Consider the following 17,242-nt stretch of genomic DNA (forward strand, 5'->3'; position numbering starts at 1 on the left):
TGACCATCGAGGATCATGGGATACGAGACAGGATTGGACCTATCAATGAGTGGCTAAGGGATGATGGGCTCATGGAAATTAGCACCAAGACCCCTTGGTTTGCGGATCTCACAAATTACCTTGTGAATGGTTTCATCCCGGATGACTTCGAACCAAGGGAAAGGAGAAAGTTGAGACATGATGTAAAGAGGTACTTTTGGAATGACCCACACTTGTTTCGCAAGTGTGGGGATGGAATGTTCCGAAGATGTGTTTCTAGAGAGGAGGGTTTGGAGATTGTTGACCGAGTTCCCAATTCCGCTTGTGGGGGACATTTGGCAACCTCAAGAACTATTGGCAAGATCCTCCAAGAGGGATTTTATTGGCCCTCCATGTTTAAAGACATCCATTATTTGGTGAAATCGTGTGATGCATGCCAAAGGGTTGGGAATATTGGAAAAATGAATGAGATGCCCCTAACCAACATATTGGAAATTGAGCTCTTTGATTGTTGGGGGATAGACTTCATGGGACCGTTTCCCAACTCTTGTGGGAATGAGTACATCTTGGTAGCGGTGGACTACGTGTCCAAATGGATTGAAGCGGTGGCCTCTCCCACCAATGATAGCAAAGTTGTGATGAAAATTTTCAAATGAACAATATTTCCAAGGTTCGGGACACCAAGAGTGGTTATAAGTGATGGTGGATCCCATTTCCGCAAAAGTACTTTCAAAGCTCTACTTGAATCACATGGAGTGCGGCATAAAACCGCCCTTGCCTACCACCCTCAAACTAGTGGGCAAGTGGAGGTTTCTAACCGCCAAATCAAGGCCATATTGGAGAAAGTGACAAACAAGAGCCGGAAGGATTGGTCCCAAAAGCTTCCGGATGTGTTATGGGCATTGAGAACCGCATTCAAGACACCTCTTGGCACAACGCCCTACAAGCTTGTGTATGGCAAGGCATGTCACTTGCCTATTTAGCTAGAACACAAGGCTTGGTGGGCTCTCAAAGAAATGAATTTTGACTTTGATGCAGCCGGAGAGATCTAATTTCTCCAAATGAATGAGCTTGAAGAATTGAGGTTCGAAGCTTATGAGAGTTCCAAAATCTATAAGGACCAAACAAATAAATGGCATAATGGCAAGATCATGAATAAAGATATTAGTGTGGGAGACCTTGTTCTCTTTTTCAACTCCAAAGTTAAGGTGTTCCCGGGCAAGCTTAAATCGAGGTGGTCGGGACCCTTCAAGGTGATGCAAATATTTCCTTATGGTGCCTTTGAGCTTTGGAGTGAGGAAGGGGGGACCTTTAGGGTCAATGGTCAACGCGTCAAGCGTTATTATGAGGGTGACAACAAAGGAGCGATTGAGGTGCTCTACCTCGGGGAACCCCTTCCCGAGGGGGAGACAAATTGAAATTTTTGAACAATGATTTGGTTTGGTGGAGTCCCTCAACAACCACCATTTGTAAATATTATGCATTTTAGGTAGTTAATGAGAGACTTGGGGAATATCTTTTGTCGATTTTGGATTGGTGGCGGATCTCGCTATTGAGGAAAACAAGTCTAATTTTCATTCGGCCCGAAATACCGACATGATGCGTCGGCTTGATAGTGGAAAACAAGATTCCCGGGGCCAAATGAAAAGTTTGATTTTCAAGTTAGTGAAAACTTGAACAAGTTGGAAAATTGATGAAATTGAGCTGAGTGGTGTGTTCTGCTGGTAGGCCGGCAGCCGGTGCCCCTACCGGTACCGAGCACAAATTAATTTTGAAGCAAAACTGGGAAAATGAACCCGGGAGTGTGTTCTGCCGGCAGCCGGCCCACCGGCAGGGAGCACACTATATGAGATTTTAACTTGCAAATGTGGAGAACGCAGAACAAGGAGTATGTTCTGCAGGTAGGCCGGCAGCCGGCTCACCGGCAGGACACACATCAAGAGTTGAGTTACTTTGGTGGAAGTTGAGTAAATGAGTGGAGGTGTGTTCTGCCGGTAGGCCGGCAGCCAGCTCACCGGCAGGACACACAGGTCAATGGTCAAAATGTATAGAATTAAGCTTGGAGATGTGTTCTACTGGTGGACCGGCTTCCGGTCCGATCCGTCCACCGGTAGCGAGAACATTTGAAACTTGAGGGAAAATCTCGAGAAATTTAAAAAAAGGGCGTGTGCTCAGCTGGCAGACCGGCAAAACACACCTTCAGACCCCGAATTAAAACACAAAATAACCACAATTCTTCCTCATTTCGTCACATCTTCACCTCTTTCTCCTTCATTTCTCCCTCATTCCCCCTCAAATATCATCCTAACTCCATCAAAACTCAACCAATCTTCACCCCAAATCAATCAAAAATCAACCCAGCTTCACCAATCTTTACTAATGGCGGGAAGGAGAACTCGGAGTGATGTTGCAAGGGCACAAGCGGAACTCATTGCATGCGCCGCCACCGACACAAACCCGGACCCGGACTTTCCCTCGGTGGAATTTGCCACCCAAACACAGAAAGGTAAGTTCATTGTTTTCAAGAACCGTCCCCTTACCCCCAACGAAATTTGTGCACCATCCGTCTTTATCGTCACTTGGATTAGGTCGGGAGACGGAGGCTTTATTTACCGGTGTCGGGATGCGGGGGGATGTTTCATATGCATGAATACACTTACCCTAGGATTACATGGGAATTTCTTAGTAGTTTGAGAATCACTAAACACCGTCAAACGAATATGGTGGCTATGCTCAGTTTTCGCCTTATAAACCGGGATCACACCATTTCCTTGAGCCGGTTAGCTACTATTTTTGGATTGGACAATGTCACATCCCACAACCTGCCTACTACAATTCACTACTCCTGGGTTTGGAAAGCTATATCTGGTCTTGATGATGTCGTTGGGGTCAAACGGGCCGCAATTTCTTGCCACAACCTCGTCATTCGGGTTCGACATAGGTTCATGGGGTATACTCTTCTTGCGGTGGATAAGACGTGGGTCTTTAGGAATAATGAACTCGAAAGTTTGGGGTCCTACTTGTTTACTAAACCCACCGCCTACAAGATAAATGTGGCTCACCATCTTGCAATTCACTTGTCCAAAATGTTGGAATATGTGTCCTCAAAAATAGTGCGATCACATGATTTAATATCATAATTAAATCTCATAATAAGAATACGAAAGGGATGATAAATTAAATAGTCAACGATTGGCTAGCTAGAGTTTGACGTTACTGTCGTAGGATGGTGGTGGTCAGTTGATCCCTTAAGGTCACACCTAAAGGATGATGCCCTTATCAGTAAAGTTAATTAGTTGTATATTGATACAAGTTAATTAATTCCTTAAATAAGAACAATTTATATTTATGAGAGAAAATATGTATCTTATTTTAATGTGATTAAATAAGACTTAATTTAGTGAATTAATATGTTAATTTACTAAATAATGTTGAGGTTTTATAAATGTTTCGAGGTAGAAGTAATTAGTTATTTAAATTTACAAGAGGTTGTAAATTTAACTAACTAGCTATTACGGGACCCGTTATATGTTGATATAATGATAAAATATTACTCAAAAAGTTGAGTGAATATATGTTTATTAATTTGTCATATAATTGTTGTATGATCAAATTAATATTTAATTATGTAAGATAATTAAACATGAGACTTATAAGCATTTGTGGGACAAATATTATAAGACAAAAATGAACCCATAAACTATGTAGGGCACCGGTTTTGGATAATATAGGACACTTGTCCTAAGTCTTCTATTTTGTCTAAAAACCATATGACACAAGCATAAAAAGTGAGGTTTCCTTTATATATTATTACACTACCCATAAAGCAATTGCATGGGAATTTTGAGAAGACCAAAAGTGCTCTAAATAGAGCATTTTGGCCGGATCAAGCTAAGTAAGAGAGAGAACATTTTTTTTTTCATTTTTCCACTTATTCTCTCATAAGATGCTTCACATGCAAAACCTCTATTATTCATATTTTTCTTTCTATCAAAACTTGAGAAATTTTGATTCAAATTGTTCAATGAGTTTACTAATATTATTAGTGTAATATATGAGTATTAGTAATCAATTTTAAGGTAGACTACTAAATAAATATCTAGCAAATATCATTTAGTAGTGATAAGGGTTAAATCTTGGGTGCAATCAAGAGGAGAGCTCTTAATATTACGTTTTGGAGGATCATCCTAATACTCATTATAGCTCAAGAACAAGTGAAGGTAGGAGACCTTACTTGTGCCCATAAATCCGAAAATAATAATGTAAGGGACATTATTTTTCTTATTAATCTCTTATTTTGTTATGCATGCACTAGATCTAAAGAACTAATAATTAAAATGTTAATTTGTTCACTATTATAAGAGTCTAATAATAGGTATATGAACCTAACAAGTGGTATCAGAGCATATGATGGTGCATGCATAATCGGTTATTGTTTTTCCGAGTTAAAATGTTAACATATAAAACTAAAATTTTGTGATTTATAAGAGTAAGTCACGAAATCATGATGCATTTTATATATTCTGGTCCTAAAATGTTTTTAGGTCAGTTTTATGATTTATGGTAATTTATTGCTCATTTTAATGATTTTTAGTGATTTTATTGCATTTTTATGAGTAAAATGAATTTTTATTCACTAAAAATAGTTAAATATTACTACTGGCTGTGATTTTTTAGTATGACCTCCCATGAAAATTTTATGTATTACATGTAAAATTTTATATTAATGTAATTAATATTTCATAATTTATGATTTTTATGAGATAAAAATGGAATAAATTGAGGTTAAATGACTAAAAATGGCTACATTTAGTTTCTGACCTTAAAAATTTTATATGACCTCACATGCATGTTTTAAAAGTTTTGTGTAAAATCTCGTAATAATTTGATTAATATTACATGATTTATGATTTTTATGAGATAAAAATGGATTAAAAGAGGTAAAATGGTTAAAAATAGTTAAACTTCAAACCAGGCTATGAAAATTTAATATGTTGTCACATGCATGATTTAAACAGTGTATGTAAAGTTTGAGATAAAATGATTTCATTTTGCATGATTTATGAATTTTTAGTGTAAAAATGGCATAAATAGTGACTATTTTAGCATAAATAGCTAAAACAAATTACATGGCATGAGAAAATTATTTTAGGTTGAATAAATATCCCATTTCTCAGATCTAAAGTTTTAAAATTTATTGGATTAATGTTTGGATACTTTAGATATTTTATGAGATAAAATCGATAAATTGCAACTATATTTTCTCGAAATAAATTCGAAACTTTTAACCATGATTTTTGACATTATGAGTGTCATGGAATTATTCCAGAATGTTCAAAAATTTAAAATTCAAATTCTGAAATTATTGTAATTTAATTTGAATTTATTTCATAAATGTTATGATTTTAAGGTCAAAAATGAGCATAAAAATTAAATCAAGTTGAATTATTTTCAAAAATTGAGTGATGGCTAATTTTTGAGTCCTAAGAGTGTTAGGATAATTAACTTGAGCTTAAATGTGATTTAAGTGTTAATTTGTGATTTTAAGAAGTTATTATCACGCATTTCCATAAAACCGGGTTATATATATGATATAAGTTAAATAGGGCGATTTAGCACATAATTTGGCCTGATAGATACATATTATAATGCTACATATTTCAATTTTTGAATGTCTTTTATTTATATAATTTTGAATTATGTAATTTTATCTTAGTATGGCCTTAGTTTTAATCGATATTACCCGTAATGAAAGGGAATATTGATTCGGTTTTAATTTAATGTGATCTCATATCACTTTTATTTTTTTTACTAGTTTTTCCATTTTACAAATGTATAATAGGAATAGTTTTGTATTTTTATTATTATTTGTAATTATGGAATTTCTTCAAGACGGCGTCATTCGGAAAGGTATTCCGACGAAGACGGTGTTCTTGAGAGGCGTGCCACTTGAAGATTCAAGGGACCAAAGGAGTTGGTTTCCGAATATGTAATAGATTATTTGATTTTCTAGTTTAGGAAGGCCATACTAGGAATTTATTATTATTGTTTTGCATTTATTTTAATATGTTGCATGCATTGCCAAATCGCCATAACAACACATGCATATCATATCGAGTCATCGACCGTGTCAATTATGATTATCGTAGTTCTCCGCTTTAGTTCACTTAAAACGTGATAGATAATAAATTGACAAGACCTCTCATTAAATGATAATTGAGAATTAGCCTTACCAAATAGTAGAAACCATGTATCCCAATTTCATAAGGAAGTAGGCTCGGCTCACTGGGGTACTAAACTTGTTACGTTGGGTAAGTGGGTAATAAAATTTTATTACATCGAAATTTGGATTGAGCTCAACGGAAGTATTTGTGACCGTAGTCGCATGTGTTCCGGGCTAAAGATAAATATTAGAGTAATTTTTATCGACCGAGAGTTCTAGAAGTAGAAACGATTAAGAGGTTAATCCACCGAGTTATATTAATAAGGGATGAATCGGCTCACCGTGCCCGAATTAATATGAATTTGGATCTCGGGATCATTTATAATAGTTGGGTAGAGGTCACTATATAAATGCTTAAAACTTGTTTAAAGTGTTTACAAGTATTATTAAAACGATAAATGTTAATTATTTCCTTCATCTTCGTTTTTGTAGTTATTTATTTGCAATGGATTCATCTAATAATCCTACACCGATCACCATTAATTCATGGCTCCAATCATTCAATGAAAAATGCTCCTCGTATGACGATGACCCGATTAGAGAACTACGCTTTGGCATTGGTGAGGATAGAAATCTTTGTCTTTTTACTACTTCTACACCTCCCACTCCCATACTCATGCCCACCACATCCTTGGTAAGGGAATCATATGAGGATTATCTCACAAATTCCAAGGTATCCTTGTTTGATGAAGCAAAGAGAAACATCAAATTGAGTGGGAGTTCCAGCAAAAGTGTCCTTGCAACCGAAAGGCGTAATAGTATTAATAAAGGAAAGGAAAATAAGGGTAAGAAACCCAAATCCGATTGTGAATTGGAAGTTGATAGTAAGACTACCACATCCAAAACCAAGAAGGGTGCCCATTCCTACGATGAATGTCATTATTGTAATGCCATGGGACATTGGAAGCGTAATTGCCCCAAGTATTTGGAAGATATCAATGTTGGACTTATCACTCCAAGTGGGACTTGGAAATGTGGAAAAGCTAAATAAGGGTGATGTAGATCGCCGACAAGAAAATGGAGCTAGGGTAGCCGCCACTTCAAGAGGGACTTATGAACTTGTTTTAGCTAACAGCTTTGAGTAATAATCTACATAATTGTGATTATGTACCCATTTTGTCTAAAAGCATTATTACCATTTCTATGGTAGACATAGAAGGATTTTTCCTTTCTTTTGCGATCAAAAACAATTGTTGTATTTTATTGAATATGACTAGGCTGTGAGCCAAGCCACTTCTATCAATGGTATTCATGTTTCGGACACTTCCAACTCAACTAAAGATATATATAACATACAATCCAAAAGACTCATATCAAGTGATTCAAATGATTTGTACATTTGGCCTTTTTACGATTAGGTTACATAAATGAGAAACGCATTAAAAGGCTAGTGTCGACTAGATTATTGGACCATTTGATTTTCAATCATATGGAATATGCGAATCTTGTCTCCTTTGCAAAATGATTCGTACTCCCTTTAGTGATAAAGGAACACGAGCAAGTGATTTGTTAGGACTAATACATGCCGATGTATGTGGTCAATTGAGCATCACCGCAAGGGGAAGTTATGACTACTTCGTCACTTTTACCGATGATTTAAGTAGATATGGGCATATTTACTTGATCATATAATAAGTGAAGCTTTTGAGAAATTTAAAGAATTTCTAAAAATGAAGTAGAGAACCAATTGTATAAAAGGAATTAAAGCATTACGATCCGATCGTGGTGGTAAAGATCCAAGTAATGAATTTGATTTATTATATATGGTTTATGACCTTGTGTCACTACCCATAAGATCTAACTAACATGAGTTGGGTTGAGTTGTTGAACTCACTTTTGGGGATTTTTATATTAATCTGGAGGGTCAACCTGGAGATACCTAAAATAGAGAGTCTATTTAACAAATGACATGGATCAGACTCACATATTACGTGAATCAAACTGCCATAAAAGAGCCGGTCTTTTATGCCCTAACAGGTCAATCTAGACAAACTACAATTACTCCACCATATATGTTTGTGACTCACATAGCTATCTCTTAAGAAGATAGAGGTATTTCTAAGAGATATAGTGGGAGTAGATTAGATCGTCACAAACATGTCTTATAGCTAATGTGTTACTTTGTGAAAGTGATGGTACTATAATCTATAAAGATAGAGTGGGAGTTTAGCACACATGTCTTGTTGTTAAAATGTTGCTTTGCGAAAGTAATGGTATTATCCCAAATCGACTTTGTTACATGCGAGTCATAGCATTACAATCCAAAGATTGTTACTCAAAGAGTATATTTACTTAAAGGCGAGGGTCTCCTTAAAGTGAATATAGCTTTAGAGTACTTAAAAGCATAGATCGACATGAAGATGTTAATCAAGATAAATTATGTTAGGAATTGCCACATTTCATTTTGATGAAGAATGGCAAATGATATTAAAAATTCGATTTTTTAAAATGGGAATTTAGAAAAGAAGGTGTTTGGAACACAAACCTTAGATAAAGATCTAAGAATCCTAACATGTTACGCGTAGCTTTTTTAAGTGATCCTAGGATGGTCTTAAGCAAGCATTAAAGGATTATAGTTTTCGTTCATGTGATAATTGAGAATGGTTTCATTCACATGATTGAAGAATCATGATTATACATGAAGTTAAGTGGGAGCCAGAATTATTTTTCCCATGTCTTATATGTTGATAACATATTACTTATTGAGAATAATGTACCAATGCTCTCTTCTGTGAAAGAGTGATTGGGAGACTAGGAAAAGGTGTAATGTATTCTAGATTTTCGAATCTACGTGTTAAATTTGAGAGAATATTGGCATAGAGTTGAGAGTCTTATGGTGATAAGATCTTTCATATCTATTTAACATCAACAAGGTTGAATAGGTTATTCATGTTGATGAAAGTGGAATTATTATGAAAGAGTCATAGTCGTTCACTGAACCTATTAAGTTGTTGATCACATGAAATTGTTTGCTAATGTTTCCGCCATTAGAATGATCATGTATGACAACAGACACACACGCCATGATGAAGTATATGCTAGGAGCATAATAAGTCAATAACAGGTTAATTCATAAGATGGTCTTATGGAAGCCTTAAAGAACAATTGAGGATTTGTTCAATTGTTTGGATGATAAACTAAGTTATATGTTGAAGGGTTGCACAAACTTTAGTTTCCAAACCGAAAAGGATTTGTCGAAATTCTAGGCTAGTTTTATTGACTAAGGAGTAAGAAACTAGAGAAGTGTTTTAGTTTTGACCATTGCAAATTCTACAAAAGGAATCTAAGTGAATTGTGATAAAATTGTCAACATAGAGAATAAGAGTGAATCCCTCTACAAATGACTTTATCACAAGTTATATGATAATAGTGGGAGCATCTTTCAAGCTAAAGAGCCCAAGTCTAGTAAGAAGACTAGACATATACTTGGATAAATTCATGTCATTAGAGATGACATTGAAAAGAAGGAAATAGCAATTGATAAAGTTGGAATATATGGATATATGGTATATCCACTTGCCAAGCTTTTATTGCATTTCAACAAGTGTAAAAGGTACACTGTAGATTATAAGATATGAAGTAGTAATAGAGTATTGACTATTCATATATGATAATCGCATTTATCGTTTGAGTTTGAGTTTTATTAAACTCACCCATTACTTTGTTAAATCCAATGGGTTGTAGAGACAAATTGAACCCCATCAAAATGAACTGGATTGACATGGTATTCGCCCCTAGTTACTTATATGAGGTGACGTCTCGAAGTGACTAGAGTGTGATGTGATTTGTGGCAAGTTCAAGTGCCATAGAGTCATATGGGATGACTAGTCGATCACATACACAGACTGTATGAGACACTCTGTCGAGCAGTGACCGCTTATAGAGTTCTGGTAATTCATAAAGCCTGGTCGTGGCAAGAGCTACTATAGTATTCTTGTGAGTTAATTCTTTTGACTAGAGACTATTCGCTCAAGTTGGCACAAATTTCTGATTGGCTTTGATTTATGCTCTACGACTGTCGTAACTGAGGTCAAATGAGTATATTTTGAGTCATGATGAACTGTGGCTATAGGAAGGGAATAGTGCGATAGGAATTATCCACCCCCTTGTCAGGGTTAATTAAAATCTCAAGGCCACTCGAGGAGTAGTGAACTGAAAATGCGTGGCCACGCTCGGATAGTATTTATGGTAGATAATTCCGCTCAGACAGTTACACTCCAGATCGAGGAAACCATTCAAGATATGATCAAATGCAAGTACGACTTGCGAGACACCTTGCATTAAGTGGGAGATTGTAATAGGACAATAGAATTGGTGACGCACACTTATCTCGGACAAGTGGGAGATTGTTGGAATATGCGTCCTCAACAATAGTACGATCACATGATTTAATATCATAATTAAAACTCATAATAAGAATACGAAAGGGATGATAAATTAAATAGTCAACTGATCAACATTAATCGGTAACGATTGGCTTGCTAGAGTTTGACGTTACTGTCGTAGGACGGTGGGGGTCAGTTGAACCCTTAAGGTCACACCTAAAGGATGATGACCTTATCAGTAAAGTTAATTAGTTGTATATTGATACAAGTTAATTAATTCCTTAAATAAGAACAATTTATATTTATGAGAGGAAATATGTATCTTATTGTAATGTGATTAAATAAGATTCAATTTAGTGAATTAATATGTTAATTTACTAAAAAATGTTGAGGTTTTATAAATGTTTCGAGGTAGAAGTAATTAGTTATTTACATTTGCAAGATGTTGTAAATTTAACTAACTAGCTATTATGGGACCCATTATATGTTGATATAATGATAAAATATTACTCAAAAAGTTGAGTGAATATATGTTTATTAACTTGTCACTAGTTTTGTGGCCCGTGAATTTCACGGGATATTTTATTTTTAGTGTGATGTTTTTAGTGTTTTTAGTAATTGAGACTTTATAAAATATCAAATCACATAGTAAGATTACCTCATGAATAATTCATGATAGACCGTGTACTAAAAATACGAGTATTGATATGTTAACATAAAGATCAAAGTCGATAAACTAAAGAGTGCTTTTTTTTCAAAGGTAAAATCATAGAAAAAAATCAACAAATACCAAAATAAAAAATACAGTTGAAAAAAAAACTAAAAAACTATTACTCATTCACGTTGATGTCGTCAATCTTACACTTAGTTTTTAATATATATTTCTTTAAGCAATCCTAATATTTTACTTCTCCATATAGTCTTCTTTTTCCAATGAATCGTCCCTATAAAAAAATTAACTCAGTAATTAGTGCGAATTAACCAACAAAACAGTGGAATTTATTTTATATAATATTATCGTTATTAACTTAAAATTCCTCTTAAATAGAGAAAGAAAGAGGAAATAGGAATGAAGTCTTAGAGATGTAAGTATGTTAACCTTTGAATAGGTCAACACCACAAATCTTGGTATACCCTAAATGAGAACAAAACAAATACATATGATGAAGTTGAAAAATATGATCAAAACTTTATACCAATAGAACTTGCACTAAAAAAGAAATAAATTAGTTAATAATCTAAAACCTTAATACATTTACCTTAATTGAAATAGAATCATATGAAGATTAGTGACACATTTAGTTCTACTAATAAATGGGATGAGAAAAATTTTGGTTTAAAAATTTTGCTTTCCAACAAAAATATATAAACAATTGAGGATGCGTTTATGACTTTTGAGCATCATTTTTTCATTATTATCAAATTTAATATAAGTATAAATATGAATCAAGGTTCATGACTTTTGAGTTTTGAGCATCATTTTTTTCATTATTATGAAATTTAATATAAACATAAATAAAGAGTAAGGAGAAATAGAATGTATAAAGTTTGCTTGATTAGTAATAATTATAATTTTTTTTTTACAAAATCTAATTTATACAAGAGTGGTTTAAGATATTATCATATGTAATGAAATATTACATATAGATTATGGTAGATAGTTTGGCTTGCCTTTTAATTAGATTTAAAGATTATAGACTTTTTATTTAGATTATAGAGTTATAGATTTTTCTCAGTATTATAAAGTCTAATATAGACATAAATATGGTGTAAGGAGAAATGGAATGTGAAAAGTTTGCTTTATTATTATTATTGTTATTATTTTTTTTTTTACACAATCTACTTTGCATGAGAATGGTTTAGAAATTATCTTCCGAAATTAAAATATGACATACAGAATAATAATGGTAGATAATATCGCTTGCTTTTTAATTATCTTACGGAATTAAAGTTAAATAAATAGGTAGATTAATAACCAAATTTATGAGAGGAAAATAAAGAGTTTATATTAGTTTTTCAGTGATTGCAACTACAGTTTTTTAAAATTTTTTTGGTACTTATAAGCATGTGACAATTTTGGAGATAATTAACTTTTTAATACATAGTTATGCCTTTTTATAATATTGTATAAAAATAAATAATTAAGTAATTAATATAGATGAATTAGTATTAACCTCTATAAAAATGTCATGTGAATTAAAATTAAATATTTTAAGTAGCCTTTTAATTATATTGTATAGATAGATTTTACCTCAGTTTCGTGTCTTTTGTATTTCTTCCCTCTTCAGATTACCCACGTGATGCTTTGTCTTATCTGCATTCACATACATTTCATGATGCTTTAAAATTCATATAAAAAATATATTGACCAAAAAGTAAAATATCAACATGGCAAAAACTTCACAAACGAATCAACATTGTCACATGTAAATCATTGAAATTAATCCAAATGAAAAACATGAATTGAAATACAAATCAAAGGATTTATAAAACCAATAACATAACAAATTAAAATATACTTTATTGGACATAACAACAACAATACTCAATAATAATAGTCAATATACTCTCTATAATCAAATAAATAAATTAAACCATAAAATATTATCCACAACTTAGAAACTCATAGGCAAATGAGAAATAGATTTTAAATAAATATTGTGAATAGAAACTATCATAGGTATTATAGGTTTTAGAGCCATCACACAACAATAGACTCCCATATTTTAATTTTATTTTTAATTTATTTTGTGGTATTATTAAATTAGATAATTGATTGCTAACCAACTCAAGAGGTGAATTAAATAGGGAAAAATGTTATTAAAAATTATGGGTATTAAGTAGTATAAAGAAATCCAATCAATTTATGACTTTTGAGCATCATTTTTTCATTATTATCAAATTTAATATAAGTATAAATATGAATCAAGGTTCATGACTTTTGAGTTTTGAGCATCATTTTTTTAATTATTATGAAAATTAATATAAACATAAATAAAGAGTAAGGAGAAACGGAATGTATAAAGTTTGCTTGATTACTAATAATTATATTTTTTTTTTACAAAATCTACTTATACAAGAGTGGTTTAAGATATTATCGTATATAATTAAATATGACATAGATTATGGTAGATAGTTTGGCTTGCCTTTTAATTAGATTTATAGATTATAGATTTTTTATTTAGATTATAGAGTTATAGTTTTTCTCAGTATTATGAAGTCTAATATAGACATAAATATTGTGTAAGGAGAAATGGAGTGTCAAAAGTTTTCTTTATTATTATTATTGTTATTATTATTATTTTTTTACACAATCTACTTTGCATGAGAATGGTTTAGAAATTATCTTCCGAAATTAAATTATGACATCCAGAATAATAATGGTAGATAGTATCGCTTACTTTTTAATTATCTTATGTAATTAAAGTTAAATAAATAGGTCGATTAATAACCAAATTTATGAGAGGAAAATAAAGAGTTTATATTAGTTTTTTAGTGATTGCAACTACCATTTTTTTTTTCTTTTTTTTTGGTACTTATAAGCATGTGACAATTTTGGAGATAATTAACTTTTTAGTACATAGTTATACCTTTATAAAATATTTTATAAAAATAAATAATTAAGTAATTAATATAGATGAATTAGTATTAACCTCTATAAAAATGCCATGTGAATTAAAATTAAATATTTTAAGTAGCCTTTTAATTATATTGTATAGATAGATTTTACCTCAGTTTCGTGGCTTTTGTATTTCTTCCCTCTTCAGATTACCCACGTGATGCTTTGTCTTATTTGCATTCACATACATTTCACGATGCTTTAAAATTCATATAAAAAATATATTGACCAAAAGGTAAAATATCAACATGGCAAAAACTTCACAAACGAATCAACATTGTCACATGTAAATCATTGAAATTAAACCAAATGGAAAACATGAATTTCAATATAAATCAAAGGATTTATAAAACCAATAACATAACAAATTAAAATATACTTTATTGGACATAACAACAACAATACTCAATAATAATACTCATTATAATCTCTATAATCAAATAAATAAATTAAACCATAAAATATAATCCACAACTTAGAAACTCATAGGCAAATAAGCAATAGATTTTAAATAAATATTGTGAATAGAAACTATCATAGGTATTATAAGTTTTATAGCCATCACACAACCATAGACTCCGATATTTTAATTTTATTTTTAATTTATTTTGTGGTATATTAAATTAGATAATTGATTGCTGAGCAACTCAAGAGGTGAATTAAATAGGGAAAAATGTTAATGAAAATTATGGGTATTAAGTAGTATAAAGAAATCTAATCAATTTATTAACATATTATAATACAAAAATTAATTAGATAGGAAGAAATGTTAATTAATTTGGTGGCTGTTAAGTATTATGAAGAGTTTTAATTAATTTATTATAATATTTCAATAAAAAAATGAATTAAATATGAAAAAGTGTTAATAAAAATGGTGGGTGGATGTTAATTAATATGAAAAGTTTTAATTTATTAACATGTTTTATTACCAAAATTTCAATTAAAATGTCAATTTTAATTATAAATTATGACATTTATTAACATATTTTTATTACAAAAGTTCAATTAAAATGTCAATATTGATTATAAATTATGAAATTTTGATGTAAATTTGTAAGGGTTACATAAATTAAATTAATTTATAGAAAAATGAATTAAATATATAAAATAAGACAATTACGTGACAATGAGTTTTGATGCTCACATTTACGTGGCATTTACATGGCATTTTTGGATCCTACATGGCTTTGTCTACGTGGCATTTATTAGTTATTTTAGGGTAGCCTTTTAATTATATTTTATAGATATAATTGTTGTATGATCAAATTAATATTTAATTATGTAAGATAATTAAACATGATTTGTGGGACAAATATTATAAGACAAAAATGGACCCATAAACTATGTAGGGCACCGGTTTTTGGATAATATAGGACACTTGTCCTAAGTCTTCTATTTTGTCTAAAAACCTTATGACACAAGCATAAAAAGTGAGGTTGCCTTTATATATTATTACACTACCCATAAAGCAATTGCATGGGAATTTTGAGAAGACCAAAAGTGCTCTAAATAGAGCATTTTGGCCGGACCAAGCTAAGTAAGAGAGAGAACATTTTTTTGTTCATTTTTCCACTTATTCTCTCATAAGATGCTTCACATGCAAAACCTCTATTATTCATATTTTCTTTCTATCAAAACTTGAGAAATTTTGATTCAAATTGTTCAATGAGATTACTAATATTATTAGTGTAATATATAAATATTAGTAATCAATTTTAAGGTAGACTATTAAATAAATATCTAGCAAATATCATTTAGTAGTGATAAGGGTTAAATCTTGGGTGCAATCAAGAGGAGAGCTCTTAATATAGAATTTTGGAGGATCATCCTAATACTCATTATAGCTCAAGAACAAGTGAAGGTAAGAGACCTTACTTGTGCCCATAAATCCGAAAATAATAATGTAAGGGACATTATTTTTCTTATTAATCTCTTATTTTGTTATGAATGGACTAGATCTAAAGAATTAATAATTAAAATGTTAATTTGTTCACTATTAGAAGAGTCTAATAATAGGTATATGAACCTAACACAAAATTGCCAATTCTCCGGGACAAAAAGTCCCAATTCATGTGGGTGGCATCATCACCCGCATTGGTCGATCATTGGACCGTCATGTGGATCTTTCCACTCTGAATTGGGTGCCCGGGGAGACTTTTTTGACCAAAAAATACATGACCACCAAGCTTGAATGGCTTAAGTTTAATCCTCTTGACGGGCGCGAATATTGGCAAATCAATCACCATAATTCAATCCCGCTCCCCAATGCTTCCGCGATAAGAATTGAGCAAGACAAGAGTTATTACCTCCTCCCGCTTGAAGCGGAGGTATCCACCGACCAACCTCCCCCTAACCCTCCTCGTGTGTATTCGAGGGATAGTCAAGCGGCGACCGCTTCCACACTCCAATACACTATGCCGCAGACCCACCAATCCCACCATGGAAATTCCAACCCGGTGATGGGTCTTTCTCGGGTCAACCTTCCTACCCTCCCTTACCACCTGCCCTTACTGAGTGGATGGAGAGAATGGACATTTCCACTGCCAAGGCCGCGAGTGAGAGAGATGTGTTGGGGCGGAAGTTGGACCGCATTTACTACGACCAGTCCACCGGCTCCTACCCCGTCTACGATGACTTTTGTAGGCGGGATTACGTCACCTATGATGCCCCGCACTCGTTCTATTTTTCATGGCCCGGCGGGAATTACCAGAGCAGGTACTGGAAGATAGTTCACGGGGGTCTTAACCTCCAACCGGAATACTTCTCCGCCCCTATTTTTCCTCCTAGGCCCGAGCAACGACCGGAGGGGCATGACGCCCATTGGGTGGGGGCATCCGCCCCTACTTTGCTAGTGATGTAGGAGCTTCGGGGTCCGGTGGTGTATTCATGGGTGACCCATCTACGGGTGGTGACGGTGGAGTGATGATGATGAGTGGAGACTTCCCGGGAGGTCTCTTGGGTACCGGCGGTAGTTGAGGTGACCAAACCTTCAACCCCGATGATTTGATTCAAGACTTCGGGTTTGGTGACGGAGATAATGGTGATGATGATATGGGTTCCGATTCTTGAAGGACGAGTTGGTGTCTCACCTTGCTC

This window comes from Silene latifolia, chromosome 2 (genome assembly GCF_048544455.1).
Source record: "Silene latifolia isolate original U9 population chromosome 2, ASM4854445v1, whole genome shotgun sequence".
NCBI classification, from domain to species: Eukaryota; Viridiplantae; Streptophyta; class Magnoliopsida; order Caryophyllales; family Caryophyllaceae; genus Silene; species Silene latifolia.